General features: G+C 45.3%; 1 protein-coding gene across 8 annotated transcripts in view; it reads right to left on the bottom strand.

Moving 5' to 3' along the window:
• LOC126365377 (carnitine O-palmitoyltransferase 1, liver isoform) overlaps positions 1-17,604 on the bottom strand; it is a 234,911-nt gene extending 217,307 nt beyond the window's left edge. For 4 of the 8 annotated variants that reach the window (XM_050008139.1, XM_050008145.1, XM_050008149.1 and 1 more), the window contains exon 1: positions 17,331-17,604. The gene's annotated coding sequence lies outside the window, so the exon portion shown is untranslated. Of the gene's footprint in view, positions 1-17,248 lie in introns of all 8 variants that reach the window. The other 4 variants (XM_050008144.1, XM_050008148.1, XM_050008141.1 and 1 more) reach the window with 4 other exon arrangements.
• Between the last annotated feature and the right edge of the window lie 298 nt (positions 17,605-17,902).

Raw genomic sequence — 17,902 nt, 5'->3', positions numbered from 1 at the left:
TACAACGAAGCTGCGACGGACGATCCCACCGCCTCAGCGAGCCCATTGATCGCAATTAAAAACAGGGAGACACTGAGGACAGACCCCTGTGGGACCCCGTTCTCCTGGACCCGGGAGGAACTATGGGACGCAGCAACTTGCACGCGGAAGGAACGAGACGACAGAAAATTCTGAATAAAAATCGGGAGCGGGCCCCTAAGACCCCACCCATGAAGTGTTGCCAGGATGTGATATCGCCAAGTCGTATCGTACGCCTTTCGCATGTCGAAGAAGACGGCAACCAGATGTTGGCGGCGTGCAAAGGCTGTACGGACGGCAGACTCTAGGGAGACCAGATTATCGACGGCAGAGCGGCCTTTACGGAACCCACCCTGAGACGGAGCCAGAAGGCCTCGAGACTCGAGGAGCCAACTCAACCTCCGGCTCACCATACGTTCTAGCAACTTGCAAAGAACGTTGGTGAGGCTTATGGGGCGGTAGCTGTCCACCTCCAGCGGGTTCTTGCCAGGTTTCAACACGGGGAGGACGATGCTTTCTCGCCATTGAGACGGGAACACACCCTCAACCCAGATGCGGTTGAAAACATCTAGGAGGCGTCGCTGGCAATTCACAGAGAGGTGTTTCAGCATCTGGCTGTGGATGCGGTCTGGCCCAGGAGCCGTATCAGGGCAAGCAGATAGTGCACTCTGGAATTCCCAGTCGCTGAAAGGAGCATTGTACGACTCCGCGTGGCGCGTGTGAAAGGAAAGCCTCCGACTTTCCAACCGCTCTTTCCGGGAGCGGAAGGCCAGTGGGTAATTCGTAGATGCGGAACACTGAGCAAAATGCGCTGCTAACCGGTCCGCAATCGTGTCGGAGTCAGGACACACTACTCCATTCAGCGAAAGCCCAGGGACAGAGACAGGCGGCCGATAGCCATGGAGTCGCCTAATCTTAGCCCAAACCTGCGATGCAGAGGTACGGACGCCAATGGTGGAAACATACCGTTCCCAGCACTCCTGCTTCCGTTGGCAAATAAGGCGTCGGGCACGGGCACGGAGCTGTTTAAAAACGATGAGGTTCTCCAAGGACGGGTGCCGCTTATGGCGTTGAAGAGCCCGCCGGCGATCTCTAATCGCCTCTGCGATCTCGGGCGCCCACCAAGGCACAGTCCTCCGCCGAGGGGACCCGGATGAACAGGGAATCGCAGATGCCGCCGCAGAAACGATGCCGGTGGTGACCGACTGAACCACCGCATCAATGGTGTCATGGGAAGGAGGTGCGATAGTGGCGAGAGAGGAGAACAAGCCCCAATCAGCCTTTTTCAGAGCCCATCTGGAGGGGCGTTCAGAAGAGTGACGCTGTGGTAGTGACAGAAAGATGGGGAAATGGTCACTACCACATAAGTCGTCATGGACACTCCAGTGGATGAATGGTGAAAGTCCGGGGCTGCAGATAGAAAGGTCGATGGCCGAAAATGTGCCATGGACTACGCTGAAATGTGTCGGCTCTCCCGTGTTTAAGAGGCAGAGGTCAAGCTGCGAGAGAAGAGTCTCGACATCTCTACCCCGGCCAGTAATCGCGGCGCTACCCCACAGGGGGTTATGGGCGTTAAAGTCGCCCAGTAACACAAAAGGAGGAGGCAGTTGTGCTATCAATGCAGCCAACACATGACGCGAGACATCACCATCTGGCGGAAGATACAAACTGCAGACAGTAATAGGCTGAGGCGTCCACATCCTTACAGCGACAGCCTCTAAAGGTGTGTGAAGAGGTACACATTCGCTGTAGACAGATTTAAGGATGTAGACGCAGACTCCACCAGATACCCTCTCATAAGCTGCCTGGTTCTTGTAATAACCCCGATACCCACGTAGGGCAGGGGTCCGCATTGCCGGAAACCAAGTTTCCTGTAGGGCAATGCAGAGGAAAGGGTGACTGCTGATGAGTTGGCGAAGCTCAGCAAGGTGGTGGAAAAAAGCGCTGCAGTTCCACTGGAGTATCGCTTTGTCCATGTCCGAAAAAGGCGTGAAGGGGCCGAGGAGGCAGATCACGCCATTGGGTCACCTGCTGCCACCGATGGAGGACCAGTACAATCTGCTTCCATGGTGTCTGAGGGTCCGGCGAGATCCAGGTCCTCAGCGGACGCCCGGATCTCCACCTTATCCTCGGACGCAGAGCCTGTAGGGAACAGTGGGGTGGATGCCACCGCGTGTTCCTTGGCCTTAGAGGTCTTCTTCTTCGTCTTGTCTCTCTGGTCCTTGGGTTTCATTGGCTGGGAGGGCTCCAGCGAGTCAGTCTCCGGGACGGAGGAGGAGCGGGAAGCCCTGCGACCAGCCGCTGGTCTGCTTTTCTTCCACTGGCTGACGTCACCCTTCCCAGAGGCGGAAACCTGGGAAGGAAGGGACCCAAGGGACCCTTTCCGTGCTATTCGAGCCGGGGAAGTTTGAGGCTTCCCCAGCTTAGAAGTGGGGACTGATGTCCCCGATGGTTGGGGGGTTGCTGCTCCTGAGGCAGGTAGTGCAGGAGCAGCAGGGAGTGAAGTGCCCCCCACCATCAAGGGGGCAGGTGTAGCATTCCGGCTCTGAGAGGTGGCAGTCTGAGGGAGAGCTAATGGGGCCATAACAGTAGTAGCCGCGGCGTAAGAGGCAGTCATTCGAACAGGATGGAGGCGTTCGAACTTCTGCCTGGCCTCAGTGTATGTCAGGCGGTCCAGGGTCTTATACTCCATGATTTTGCGCTCTTTCTGGAAGATCCTGCAGTCCGGCGAGCAAGGCGAGTGGTGCTCTCCGCAGTTTACACAGATGGGAGGCGGAGCACATGGAGTATTGGGATGTGATGGGCGTCCACAATCTCGACATGTGAGGCTGGAAGTACAGTGGGAAGACATATGCCCGAACTTCCAGCACTTAAAGCACCGCATTGGGGGAGGGATATATGGCTTGACGGCACAACGATAGACCATCACCTTGACCTTCTCAGGTAAAGTATCACCCTCGAAGGCCAAGATGAAGGCACCGGTGGCAACCTGCTTATCCCTTGGACCACGATGTACGCGCCGGACGAAGTGAACACCTCGCCGCTCTAAATTGGCGCGAAGCTCGTCATCGGACTGCAATAGAAGGTCCCGATGGAATATTATGCCCTGGACCATATTAAGACTCTTATGGGGCGTGATTGTAACCGGAACATCCCCCAGCTTGTTACAATCGAGTAACCGGCGGGACTGGGCGGAGGACGCCGATTTGATCAAAACCGAGCCTGAGCGCATTTTGGACAAGCCCTCCACCTCCCCGAACTTGTCCTTTAAGTGCTCGACGAAGAACTGAGGCTTCATGGATGTAAAGGATTCACCATCAGCTCTCGTACACACCAGGTAGCGGGGCGAGTATGGTTCGCTGGCATCCTTAGTCTTTCGTTCCTCCCATGGTGTAGCCAGGGAGGGGAACGATTTGGGGTCATATGTAGTTGCGTTGTATTGAGCCCTGGAACGCTTAGAGACTGCTGGCGGCTGGCCGCCAGCAAGAGATGATGTACCACGCTTCATTGCGGGTCATCCGCCCTGATGCCACCTACTCCGACCAAGGGCCCTCCCCACGGGCGCCACCCAGCCTCAGCAACGACCACCTGGCAGGATGGCCATTGCCGGGAGTCCCAATGCCCCAAGGAGATAGGCATCTACTCCTTGGCATACTTGGGGAGTTAACGGCGCTGGCATCAGCAGAGCGATCCCTGTGTAGTCAGGGGGCTACAACCAACAGGGTACATGGCGGCCCCACCACAACGGACTGGCTACCGTGCTGGATTTCAGGTGATGTAGTCCAATATCGTCATTGGCGCATAAAGCGACACAGCATAGCAGACTGCAATAAACTGCACCCAAGAACAAATCCACGCCCAAGAGATGGTAGGTGAGCGGGACTGCTAAGCGATGACGACAAACCTGGCTAGAGATGGTAATGCATGATGGACACATCGCTCCTTGTAAGGCGCCCTTCCCCAATCGGCTCGCTCTTCGGAAAATTTAGAAGGATGGAGGTCAAACCCGTTAGGGGACCATCTCACAAGGCCAAAACGTTTGAGACTCCTTTTAGTCGCCTCTTACGACAGGCAGGAATACCGTGGGCCTATTCTTACCCCCGAACCCACAGGGGGGTCTAGTCAAGCTGCACCGTTCATTGACTGGAAATGGTTATGTTTGGCTACATGGAGACCATTTGCAGCAGCCATTCATGGACTTTATGTTCCCAAAAAACGATGCACTTTTTATGAACGACAGTTCAACATGTCACCAGGCCGAAATTGTTCGCCACTGGTTTGAAGAGCATTCTGGACAATTCGACCCAGTAATTTGGCCACCCAGATCGCCCGACATGGAACATAATAAAGAGGTCAGTTAGTGCTCAAAATCTTGCACCGGCAACACTTCGCAATTATGGTCGGCTGTAGAGGCAGAATGGCTCATTATTTCTGCAGGTCACTTCCAATTACTCGTGGAGTCTATGCTACGTCTAGCTGCTCCACTAAGCCTGGAAGGAGGAGGTCCAACAACGTAATGAACTATCAGAACTTTACTGGCCTACAGAATACGTTGGATATAAGCAGCACACACTGCTGTAATAGGGAAAAGAAGGCGACTAGCTGAAAAATGCTTCTGTCGTAGTACAAAAAATGCGAATATCTTTTAAAGACTGACTGAAAAGTGAGGAACCAGCTGTCTCAATCCTCATTCTGCCTTCCTCAACAAAATTTTGGCATGCGAACATGTTCGCGCTCTTTTATACTGAAAGAGAGCAGCAAAGACACAGACAGTACTTTTTGCCGATAATACAAGTATAGCTGTCACCCGACAGACAAGAATTAACTGTTTAAATTATAAACGATATTTTCCAGAAAATCCCTGAATGGTTCTCTGCAAATGGACTCTCGTTAAACTTTGACAAAACACAGTATATACAGTTCCACACAGTAAATGGAATGACCCCATTAATAAATATAGACTTCGATCAGAAATCGGTAGCTAAGGTAGAATGTTCAAAATTTCTAGGTGTATGCATTGATGAGGGGTTGAACTGGAAAAAAACACACTGAGGATCTGCTGAAACGTTTGAGTTCAGCTACTTACGCTATTAGGGTCATTGCAAATTTTGGTGATATACATCAGAGTAAATTAGCTTACCACGCCTATTTTCATTCTCTGCTTTCGTATGGCATCATGTTCTGGGGTAACTCATCATTGAGTAAAAGAGTGTTCATTGCACAAAAGCGTGTAATCAGAATAATTGATGGAGCTCATCCAAGATCATCCTGCAGACACTTATTTAAAGAGCTAGAAATCTTCACTGTAGCCTCACAATATATATATTCACATATGAAATTTGTTATTAATAATCCGAACGAATTCAAAAGTAATAGCAGTGTAAATGGCTACAACACTAGGAGAAAGGATAAGCTTCACTACTCAAGGTTAAATCTAACTTTGGAGGGGGTAAATTATGCTGCCACAATAGTCTTTGGTCACTTACCTAATAGCATCAAAAGTCTGACAGATAGCCATATAGCAGTTAAAAGGAAATTAAAAAAAATTCTTAATGACTTCTCCTTCTACTCATTAGATGAATTTTGGATATAGTACGTGGGTAATTTCCCAACTCCCACAAAAAAGAGTGTCATGTAATATTTTGTCTAATGTAACGTGACACGTTCCACATCATTACGAAGTGCCGTATTCATGATCTATGGAACAAGTACTAATCTAATCTCTCTAATCTAACAGAAGAAGCCCAGTGAAAAGTCCCAACAGACCGAAATAAAACCGCAGGTGACTCCAGAGTATAAGAAGACTAAAAGAACTGATACTTAAAATTACAGACCTGTTTCCTTAACATAAGTTTGCTGCAGAATTTTTGAGCATATTCTGAGTGTGAATACAACAAATTTCCTTGAGACCGAAATGCTTTGTTGTTGTTGTGATCTTCAGTCCTGAGACTGGTTTGATGCAGATCTCCATGCTACTCTATCCTGTGCAAGCTTCTTCATCTCCGAGTACTTGCTGCAACCTACATCCTTCTGAATCTGCTTAGTGTATTTATCTCTTGGTCTCCCTCTACGATTTTTACCCTCCACGCTGCCCTCCAATGCTAAATTTGTGATCCCTTGATGCCTCAAAACATGTCCTACCAACCGGTCCCTTCTTTTTGTCAAGTTGTGCCACAAAATCCTCTTCTTCCCAATTCTAATCAATACCCCCTCATTAGTTATGTGATCTACCCATCTAATCTTCAGCATTCTTCTGTAGCACCACATTTCGAAAGCTTCTATTCTCTTCTTGTCCAAACTAGTTATTGTCCATGTTTCACTTCCATACGTGGCTACACTCCATACGAATACTTTCAGAAACGACTTCCTGACCATTAAATCTATACTCGATGTTAACAAATTTCTCTTCTTCAGAAATGCTTTCCTTGCCATTGCCAGTCTACATTTTATATCCTCTCTACTTCGACCATCATCAGTTATTTTACTCCCTAAATAGCAAAACTCCTTTACTACTTTGTCTCATTTCCTAATCTAATTCCCTCAGCATCACCCGATTTAATTTGACTACATTCCATTATCCTCGTTTTGCTTTTGTTGATGTTCATCTTATATCCTCCTTTTAAGACACTGTCCATTCCGTCCAACTGCTCTTCCAAGTCCTTTGCTGTCTCTGACAGAATTACAATGTCATCGGCGAACCTCAAAGTTTTTATTTCTTCTCCGTGAATTTTAATACCTACTCCAAATTTTTCTTTTGTTTCCTTTACTGCTTGCTCAATATACAGATTGAATAACATCGGAGACAGGCTACAACCCTGTCTCACTCCCTTCCCAACCACTGCTTCCCTTTCGTGTCCCTCGACTCTTATGACTGCCATCTGGTTTCTGTACAAATTGTAAATAGCCTTAAGCTCCCTGTATTTTACCCCTGCCACCTTTAGAATTTGAAAGAGAGTATTCCAGTCAACATTGTCAAAAGCTTTCTCTAAGTCTACAAATGCTAGAAACGTAGGTTTGCCTTTTCTTAATCTTTCTTCTAAGATAAGTCGTAAGGTTAGTATTGCCTCACGTGTTCCAACATTTTAATCATACAGTAAAGCTGCATGCCCTCGGGAAAGATTACGGCTGTAGTTTCCCCTTGCTTTCAGCCGTTCGCAGTACCAGCACAGCAAGGCCGTTTTGGTTAATGTTACAAGTCCAGATCAGTCAATCATCCAGACTGTTGCCCCTGCAACTACTGAAAAGGCTGCTGCCCCTCTTCAGGAACCACAAGTTTGTCTGGCCTCTCAACAGATACCCCTCCGTTGTGGTTGCACCTACGATACGGCCATTTGTATCGCTGAGGCACGCAAGCCTCCCCACCAACGGCAAGGTCCATGGTTCATGGGGGGAGGCCGAAATGCTTATATCCACGAATTTGCACGGTTTCAGGAAGTACCGTTCGGCGAAACTCAGCTTCCCCTTTCCTCACATAATATACTGCAAACTATGAATGACGGGCAACGAGCAGATCTACATCTACATGACTACTCTGCAATTCACATTTAAGTGTTTGGCAGAGGGTTCATCGAACCACAATCATACTATCTCTCTACTATTCCACTCCCGAACAGCGAGCGGGAAAAACGAACACCTAAACCTTTCTGTTCGAGCTCTGATTTCTCTTATTTTATTTTGATGATCATTCCTACCTATGTAGGTTGGGCTCAACAAAATATTTTCGCATTCGGAAGAGAAAGTTGGTGACTGAAATTTCGTAAAAAGGTCTCGCCGCGACGAAAAACGTCTATGCTGTAATGACTTCCATCCCAACTCGTGTATCATATTTTCCTCACTCTCTCCCCTATAACGCGATAATACAAAACGAGCTGCCCTTCTTTGCACCCTCTCGATGTCCTCCGTCAATCCCATCTGGTAAGGATCCCACACCGCGCAGCAATATTCTAACAGAGGACGAACGAGTGTAGTGTAAGCTGTCTCTTTAGTGGACTTGTTGCATCTTCTAAGTGTCCTGCCAATGAAACGCAACCTTTGGCTCGCCTTCCCGACAATATTATCTATGTGGTCCTTCCAACTGAAGTTGTTCGTAATTTTAACACCCAGGTACTTAGTAGTTGAATTGACAGCTTTGAGAATTGTACTATTTATCGAGTAATCGAATTCCAACGGATATCTTTTGGAACTCATGTGGATCATCTCACACTTTTCGTTATTTAGCGTCAACTGCCACCTGACACACCATACAGCAATCTTTTCTAAATCGCTTTGCAACTGATACTGGTCTTCGGATGACCTTACTAGATTCCGTATTTCTACATTTCCAAAAAGTATTTGACATGGTATCCCACTGCAGACTGTTAACGAAGGTACGAGCATATGAAATAGGTTCACAGGCATGAGAGTGGCTCACAGACTTCTTAAGCAATAGAAGCCAATATGGTGACCTCGACGGCGAGTGTTCGTCACAGCAGTCTATATTCAGGAGTTCCCCCGGCAAGAGTGATAGGACCACTATTATTTTCTGTACACACAAATGATCTGGCGGATAGGGTAGGCAACAATCTTCGGTTGTTTGCTGATGATGCTGTAGTGTAAAGATGATTTAGACAAAATTACTAGTTGGTGTGATGAATGGCAGCTAGCTCTAAGTGTAGAAAAAAGTGTGGATGGTTAGGAAAAACAAACCCATTATGTTCGGTTGCAGCATTAGTAGCGTGCTGCTTGACACAGTCACGTCGTTTAAATATCTGGGTGTAACATTGAAAAGTGATATGACACAGCTGCCACACATAAGGATTGTGGCAAGTAAGGCTAATGGTCTACTTTCGTTAACTGGGAGAATTTTAGGAAAGTGTGGTTCATTTATAAAGAAGATCGTATATAGCATGCTAGTGCTGTTCAAGGGTTTGGGATCCGCACCAGGTTAGATTACAGGAAGGCATCGAAGCAACTCAGAGGCAGGCTGCTAGATTTCTTACCAATAGGTACAAACAACATGCAAGTATTACAGAGATTCTTCAGGAACTCAAATGGGAATACCTGGACAGAAGGCGACGTTCATTTCGAGGAACACTACTGAGGAAATTTAGGTAACCGACATTTGAAGCTGACTGTAGAACGATTCTAGTGCTGTCAACATGCACTTCCTGTAAAGACCACTATGATAAGATATGACAAATTAGGCCTCGTAGAGAGAGCAGTTTTCCTCTCGCTCTATTTGATAGTGCAACAGGAAAGGAATAGCTCGTAGTGGTACATGGTACCCTCCACCATACACTGACTTGTCGAGTACGTATGTAGATATAGATGTAGACTGTGTCAGTGGGAGAGAAAGAGAGTGGAGACAGTGATGATGCGAGAGAGAAATTGGCACTGAAAGAGTAAAAAAGATGGATAAAGATAATAGCAGTGAGAGCCAAAGAGAGAGGCGATAGTAATGTTCAATGAAAGACGATGGTAGTAAAACAGAGACAGAAGGATTTAGGTGGTAGCAGTGGCAGTAAAAGAGAGAGGAGACAGTGGAAATGAAAAACACCAATGAGTAGAAACCATACACAGGCTTCGGGGTGGGGATTAGGGTCTGGACCTCCACCTGCTCCTCCCCTCCCCCTCGTAGTCCCGTGAACTGCAAAACGAAAAAAAACTGCCCTAGTCCTACACCCACACGTTAAAGTTTCCTGGTCTAGAGATCAAAACCCCGAGCAAATCATCCCCAAGCACACATTTGCTGAGACTGTGATGGTAAAAAAAAACAAAACAGCAGGCTGTAAGTGAGAAAGAAATGGAGACAGTGGCAATGGGAGAGAGAAAGAATGAGACAAAGGCGATGGTAGTGGGACAGCTAGACAGTGAATGTGGCCGAGAAGGGTACAGTGGTCGAGAAGAACGAGAGAAAGGGGCAGAGACAGACAGAGGGGAGACAGACAGGAGAAAGGGAGAAAGTGGAGGGTGTGTGTGTCAACAATGGCAGTGAGATGGAGGGGCTGAGTACGGAGGCTTCACTACGATGAGAGACTGGGTAAAACGATTTAGAATGTTCTGTGTTAAAAGAGCGCGAATGCGTCCGCACTCCAAAATTTTTGTTGGGAAGGGCGGAACGAGGCATGAGGCACATGGTTGCCCACTTTTCTGTCGGTCTTCTGCAGTGATCATATTCGGTTTCTCTGTGTTCCAATAGGAGCATTTTTCAGCTTGCTTTATTTTAATTTGACTCCGCACTTTGAACCATACTGCCAATAGCTAGGTGCAAAACCAAAAGCGTGCATACAGAGAAATCACAACAAATGTTTGAACTTTCTACTTTCTCTTGATTCTTTCCATGAATCTGAGCGAATAGAACTGTCTTTCTACATTTCTAAGCTTCTCGTACGGTACCAGTGATCCAACGATGCTATAATACCATTGCGGTCGCCGTTTCTTACCTCTACACTCAATGAACTGAGAAGTTCTGAAACTGTTCAGTGCGATTGAATTCAGTTAGTCTTTCTCGCTGATGAGGTTCCCATCAGCTCCTCCAAATAATTTTCAGAGAATACGTTTAATACGTCACGTCACGTCACTATGGCACGATCGTAGAATTTATTGATATTTTTTGCCAGCTTTCTCTGAATCCTTCCACTACTTAGTTAGCCAAAGCACTGATACGCAACCTATGCAGTCCATTCAGAGTAGTTCACTGCTACTTATCTATGGTTTCAGCCAGCTTTTTGCTACATGTATTACGAGCGGTTGTTACTATTTCACGTCGGCGCAGTGGTTGTTACGTCGTGAGCTGTGGACGAGCATCAGTCCCGCCCGGCCGTGCCCGTTGTACGGCATATTTTCGCGCTCCCCGCGGCGCTATTCTGTCCTGCTTTCGCACTCGTAGTGTTACCGTAATTATTGAACTTTATATGTATTTATTCGGGAAAATATTTATACGAATCACATATGTTTTTGATGTTGTACGTCGTATCTGTGCACAAATCCAAGTCTGCGGATGTCAATGGAATAGCTGGAGTAGCACGTGTACCTGATGTAGAAGCGGCTGCGTTCGGTGCTTCATGTTCATCGCCAGATTCGGACGATGTTTCGCGTTCACCTTGAAAGTCACTACTCAGTATGAGAGAAAGAGCTTCCTCCACAGTATATCGCTTGTCTACCATATCACTTCTAGTGGAAACTAGCTGAGGTTAACAACGCGTCACTTCAGATTAGAAACAATGCGGGAAATGAGCAGTTCAACTCAAGCGAAACCGACGCTTTGAAACTGAAGGCAACTGCCGTCTACAGACTTTGAACAAAGCCGCTAGATGGTGCAGAGGTCAAACTTCCACACAAGACGAGCGTAGTGAAGCGGAGAAATATGACCGGCTGAACGGCACATTCGCTCCCGACTTCTACGGATGTTCATCGTAGCGCAAGGGCTAACGTTACTGAATGAGAGGCAACTCTACAAATTTATCCTGGGTACCTCTGCAGTTAACCATTATTAGTTTCTTTTCCTTCTTCTAACTAGCAATAATTTGTGTCGCCCTCGTTAACAATAACAGGTGACCCGTTGCTGACTACTCCGGTATACTGTGGAGTTTATCCGTACATATAAAAATGCATGTATGTGTGTATGTTCCACAACTTCTCATAAACTACTGGACCTCTTTTAACCAAACTTGGCACGACAATCTCCTACAGTCAGGCGACAATCGCTGAGGGATTAAGAACTATCACAGTTCAGGAGACATGATGTCATAATCACTCAGATGTACAGAGGCAGAACACGGTGCCGCGGTCGGAAACGCCTATAATTATAAAAAAGTGTCTGCCGCAGTTGTTACATCGGTTACTGCAGCTACAATGGCAGGTTATCAAGATTTAAGTGAGTTAGGACGTGGTGTTACAGTCGGCGCACGAGCGATGAGGCACAGCATCTCTGAGGTAGCGATGAAGTGGGGATCTTCCTGTACGAGCATTTCACGAGTGTACGGTGAACATCAGGTATCCGGTAAAACATTAAGTCTCCCACCTCGCTGCGGCCGGAAAAAGATCCTGTTAGAACGGGACCAACGACGACTGAAGAGAATTGTTCAACGTGTCAGAAGTACAACCCGTCCGCAGATTGCTACAGATTTTAATACTGGGCCATCAACAAGTGTCAGCGTACGAACCATTGCTTTAGACCTCGCCTGGGTCCGTCAACACTTACATTGGACTGTTGATGACTGGAAACACGTTGCATGGTCTGACGAGTCTCGTTTCAAATTGTATCGAGCGGATGGACGATGGACATGTACGGGTATGGAGACAACCTCATGAATCCATGGACCCTGCATATCAGCAGCGAAAGTTCAAGCTGGTGGAGGCTCTGTGTTTGTGTGGGGCGTGTGTAGCTGGGATGATATGGGACCCCTGATATGTCTAGATACAACTCTGTTAGATGACACGTACGTAAGCATCCTGTCTGATCACCTGTATCCATTCATGTCCATTGTGCATTCTGACAGACTTTGGCATTTCCAGCAGGGCAATGCGACACCCCACACGTCCAGAATTGCTACAGAATGGCTCCAGGAACACTCTTCCGAGTCTAAACACTTTCGCTGGCCATCATACTCGCCAGACATGAACATTATTGAGCATATCTGGGATGCCTTGCCACGTGATGTTACGTACTCGCACGGATTTATGGGCAGCCCTGCAGGATTCATGGTGTCAATTCCCTCCAGCCCTACTTCAGACTTTACTCGAACCCATGCCACGTCGTGATGCGGCATTTCTGCATGCTCGTGGGGGCCCTACACGATATTAGGCAGGTGTAACAGTTTCTTTGGCTCTTCAGCGTATATCATAGTACGAACATATAGTTCAAAAAAAGATATATGACGTCCTATATACTGCAACACTCCTACAGTCGAGTCAATTTACGGAAATCCCTGACACCTGGCAATGCTTCTTCACATTTTTTAACTGGGAAGCGCAAATGGCTGTAGGCTAAAGCAATAGCCGTCTACAGAGCTATGAAGAAGCGTTTACAAAGTCGCGTTGTAGACACGCGAAGCATCTGCGCCCAGCATACAGAAACTGCTCGGGGTACTGTACTACTACATTTGTACTTTATGCATAGTCCTTCATAATTTCAAAGGCGTTTCCACGATACTTGGAAAGGAAATTTTTTTCGATGTTACACTACAAACATGTTTCACTTTTTGTTTTCGTTTTTAACAGAAATTTGGCCAAATAAATACCCAGGCTATGCTGGGTTTGTCAGCTAGTCTAACCTATTCACAAAAAGTACCATGTACACACCATAAGAACTCACACGAGCAGTTGCTTCCGCCGAGTTGAAAACGCCCGGCGTATTAATGGGATGCCTACGTTTCTCTATCCGGTGCCACAGGACATGAAATTTGCACCCGAGACCATTGAAGAATCGACAGAGCTTCTGGTTAAGCTTTTCATCCAGCTCCAAACCACAGGCTTTTTTTAACGTGTGTATGAAGTTTTAAAGGACGAATCTGCATACATTGCTGTATGATGCTATGCCCTAATCTGCTGATGAATCATCATACTTTTATAGCTACTACCCTCAATTCCCTCCGAGATATAATACTACGGTTTTAATTGGTGCACGAGCTGCAGTCGGTACCGCTATCGCAGAATCTCCCACAAAGTTTGCTGCCGTATTCCAAGTTCCAAGGCTTGCGCAGACCGTTGATTTTTTTCGACTGCGTACGAAACTTTCCCTCACCCTCTCCACGACTGCATTTGGCATACTTGATCGACCGGTACTTTTCTGTTTACAGAGAAAACCAAAGTTCCGAGTCCCTAAATTGTCCATACACTGTACAAAGCTCTGTTTACATGGCAGTTCTATCCCATAATTACTTCTGAATGTTCGTTGCATTGTTCTAACAAATAAAACATCTCGCAGATGCCACTACGCCAAGGGGCTAAACGTTCTCCCTCCCAATCCCACCTGTAAATATCGTCACAGCAGTACCAATCAACCCTTCCTCCGCGATGATGCTTCCCTGGTCACTAACGTTAACAGACTGTTGCTGCTTCCGTTCTGTAACTGTGATCGCCTGGTCCCATTCGAAGTCTTTATCGCACTCACGTGAGACCTTAACTAGGGATACTCATAAACATTTAACTATCACTTCGGAAAGATACAGTGACGTAATTTTGTTCTTTGTTTTGCACATAAGCGTCAGCACCTTTGGTAGATATTGAAATCTCTTCGCCATAGTACCGTAGCATCCCGCTAGACGAGCCAAATCAAAATGACGTAGTCCGTCGATAAAGTGGAGTATCGTGCAGTAATTCGTTCTCCACGATAGCGGAAAGGTTACAACAGTGTCAGGGAAGTCCAGATGGCTAAAGTCATCTGGATTGTCCTGACTGCTGCAACGTTTCTGCTGCTGCAGAAAACGAATTATCGCACGAGATTCCAGTTTATCAATGAGCAGAGTCATTTTGTTTTGGGCTTCCTTAACGGCTCACTCAGGTATTGTAGCGAGGGGGTCTCAATCGGTTCCAGGTCTCCATACATGTACCAGCAAAAATTAAAATTTACGTAACTTTTTTTTTTTTTTTTTTTTTTGAGATAATAATTAGAACTTTACGGCAACATGTACATCGTAGTACCTCCCGAGCTATTTGAACAAATGTCCTTTGAGAAAGGATTTCTCCTCCCGTAATACCCCCTTCACCTTCGTTTTGACAAGCAGAGCTAAAGTCAAGTTGGCCGGTTTTACGAAAAATTGCCAAATTAAAATATACCCTCGACACGCTTAGTATGTACCGATTTTGTAGGCGAGAAAGAGTTGTGTTAGCGAACTTTTGGGGCTATCGTCTTTTTCTCCCAATTTAAATAGTGACCCATACACGGTATTAAACGAAAACCTATACAGGAACAGGATATCACCAATAAATAATATTGACAAACACTTTAAATTCTAGGTTCAGCAAAACAAGTTTTTAATTACGTGTTCTCCGACAGAACAACAGCTGTTGTGATGTTCGACAACTGGCCGGGAGCTGGACGGCCAACCAGCAAATGTGTGCTTCGCTGCCGGGCCAAAGTCCGTCGACCTGTCATGCCAAGCTGGTAGCAAACAAGTTGCATCACCAGAGCAACGCTACGTCGGCTGTGTGCGCGTGTGCAGCACACAGAATATGCCCCACTTTTAATAAATTGTTAGTTATTAAAGCAGCTCTGCTACGTGCAAAGTAAATTAAGTTCCGGCCTCGCAAATATGCCCTGGCTAACGAAGACACACACGCATTTCACAAGCTGAAGGCGGGAGAAGGCAGATATAGCAAGCTATACTGTATTATTGCTTGTGACAGGTGAAATATAGAGTCGTAATGATCTGACAGACAGTGAACGTCCATTCAAATTGAGCACTGTCACGGCTAGTATGAGCTCATACTTCACAGACTGAATCAAATGCGACACAAAAAGGAGTGAAATGCATAGGTCGAAAAATTCGATACACACGAAAAACAATTCTTGGTGGACAGCAAAAGTGCTATTTACAAATTAAGATTAAAGTTGTTTGTCACAAGGCTACTCTTTCCTATGTATCAAGCAGGCCATAATTAACATCATTCTCCTTTTGGCTTTTTGGCTCGCTTCCCCCCCCCCCCCCCCCCCCCAGTAGTCCCCACCCAGATACCTGAATGGGGATGATTTTGATTTATTTTACTTACTAAAACTGAGAAGGGCATAACTGTTCTAATTTTGATTCTTTCTAGCCTACCTGATCATAGCAAGGGCAGTTGTTCAAGTAGCATAAAAATAAATACATTTTCTGCCTGCTAATTCTTCCTTTACTTTATATTCTGGTTCATGCCACATACCTCTTCTTCATAAGGGGTATACCAACATTAACTACAAATGACAAAGGTCACTTTGTTGTGACCAGTCCCTTGATTCTTAGTCATATATCCTACACATAGTTTTGTTGTATCATGTAAATGGTGTACATCACCAACATACTATTCATTCTATTCATTATTTTATATTGCCATTTTATAATGGTACCATGTGGATTATACTCGTTACTACTGAAAGTCATGTTTTACTACTTCCTCGTGAAAGAAAAGTTGTATTTAAATTTGCACCAATTTAAGTTCAGTCAAGTGGCAATTATATTAAGCATGCTAATGCTAAAAACATATTAGATCTATGATATTCTTGGTACATTTAATATATGAACACATACCAGTTCTGCAAATGGAAGTATCACATGGTTTATTATGTAGTTCACTTCTTACGGTAACTATGAGAGGCTTCACAGACTGCTTTACATAAATATCACTTCTCTTTGCAGTGCCTTCTTAAACCAAGGCATGTATTACAAATAAACTTTTCCTCTCAGACAACGTTTTTAATTGCCAGTTAATAGCATTTCTTGGTGTGAATTTACTTATCAAATAATGTAGTCCCCTAGTGGGGTAACTACTCTTTTTTCTGAAATCTGCAGTTAGAAATGAAGAGTCCATGCCTCTGATGAAAACAGATATATGTACTGATAGAGGTGCTGTTTGCATAAGAAATGTACACTGTCTATGTTGGAAAAGGAATTCAATGCAACCATTGAAAGATTGAAGTTAAATGATTTAGGAGAAACAGACGAAACATAAATCTTGAAGGCTGGGCAGGGTTTTAGGCAGTACTCTTCCTAAGTATGAGTTCTCTGCTAAAAATAGATTGTAATAAACAACCCAAAGTTATTCTTATGACACGTTCATCAACTTGATGGGAACGATGACAGTCCCTACATCAATTTCATACATTATTATAAAACGACTGAAAATGATCTCTCTCTTCAGTTATGAACGTTCTCAATCTGCTACTAAAGAACAGTATAAGGCCCTTTCAAAACATGCTCTCTCTCTCTCTCTCTCTCTCTCTCTCTTTCTTTCTTTCTTTCTATCTATGAGTCAAGTCATTTTGTAAGCAATGAAGCAATTTGTTTGATAAATGCATTCAATGACACCAAATGTAATGAAAGTAATGGTGAATGCCAACCAGGATCTACGAAACTACATATTACAAAGGATAACACTTTCACTTTTGTGTCTGTACATGGATTAAGCAGTGGGGCAGAAAGAATTAACGTTTCGATGCGTCCTCTTGCAAAAACTAAACGAGATATTTTCGTAGATCTAGTGTTCAGATCGATAGGAGGCTGACGGAGGAAAAAAAAAATCAACGTAACAAATTACAACATACACGAAAACTTACACTGCTAAACAGCCGCACTTCACGTTCTCAGCTGACAGCGAGCATACATGTTTACAAACAAAACTATTTCTTCAGTTCTCACCTTGCGTAGGACTGGTCTGCTGGCTCTAGACTTTTCCTCGAACACTGCTTCTTATGGGCGAAAAGTTAATTTTTAACAAAACTTGTAAAGAACAATCACAATTTATTTCCAAACGAAACTCACACAAAAAGTTAAAAAACGCACACGCGAATACTCGGTGCTTCCCAGTTCCCTCCCCTTGAAATTTAGTGTTCTCTTTAGTCAAAGCAGTTCAAACGCATTTGCGTCGAACGAAGTTTATTTAGCGTGAAGAGCCTTGCAAACATCAAAGATGAATGACAACCATAGCCACAAGTTAGAAGTTACATACCGAGGCGTAAAAAATTAACATTTTCGTAATAAATATTTTTAATGTATTTTCCTTCCTGACACTTCGATACAAAATTACCAACGCATGCCGTTCTCGTCATCAGTTGTCCGGCGATACTTTCTAGTTTTACTTTCAGTTTTCCTTTTTATAACGCAACTGAAACATATTTATTAATAATGCCAAACAAACGAACAATCGTGGTTTCATGTGTTGCATAGCGCATCTGATCGGCATGTGATTACACGTTTTTTTTTTCTTTTTT

This window comes from Schistocerca gregaria, chromosome 1 (assembly GCF_023897955.1).
Source record: "Schistocerca gregaria isolate iqSchGreg1 chromosome 1, iqSchGreg1.2, whole genome shotgun sequence".
In the NCBI taxonomy this organism is placed as follows: Eukaryota; Metazoa; Arthropoda; class Insecta; order Orthoptera; family Acrididae; genus Schistocerca; species Schistocerca gregaria.
This window is presented reverse-complemented; position numbering and strand designations above follow the sequence as displayed.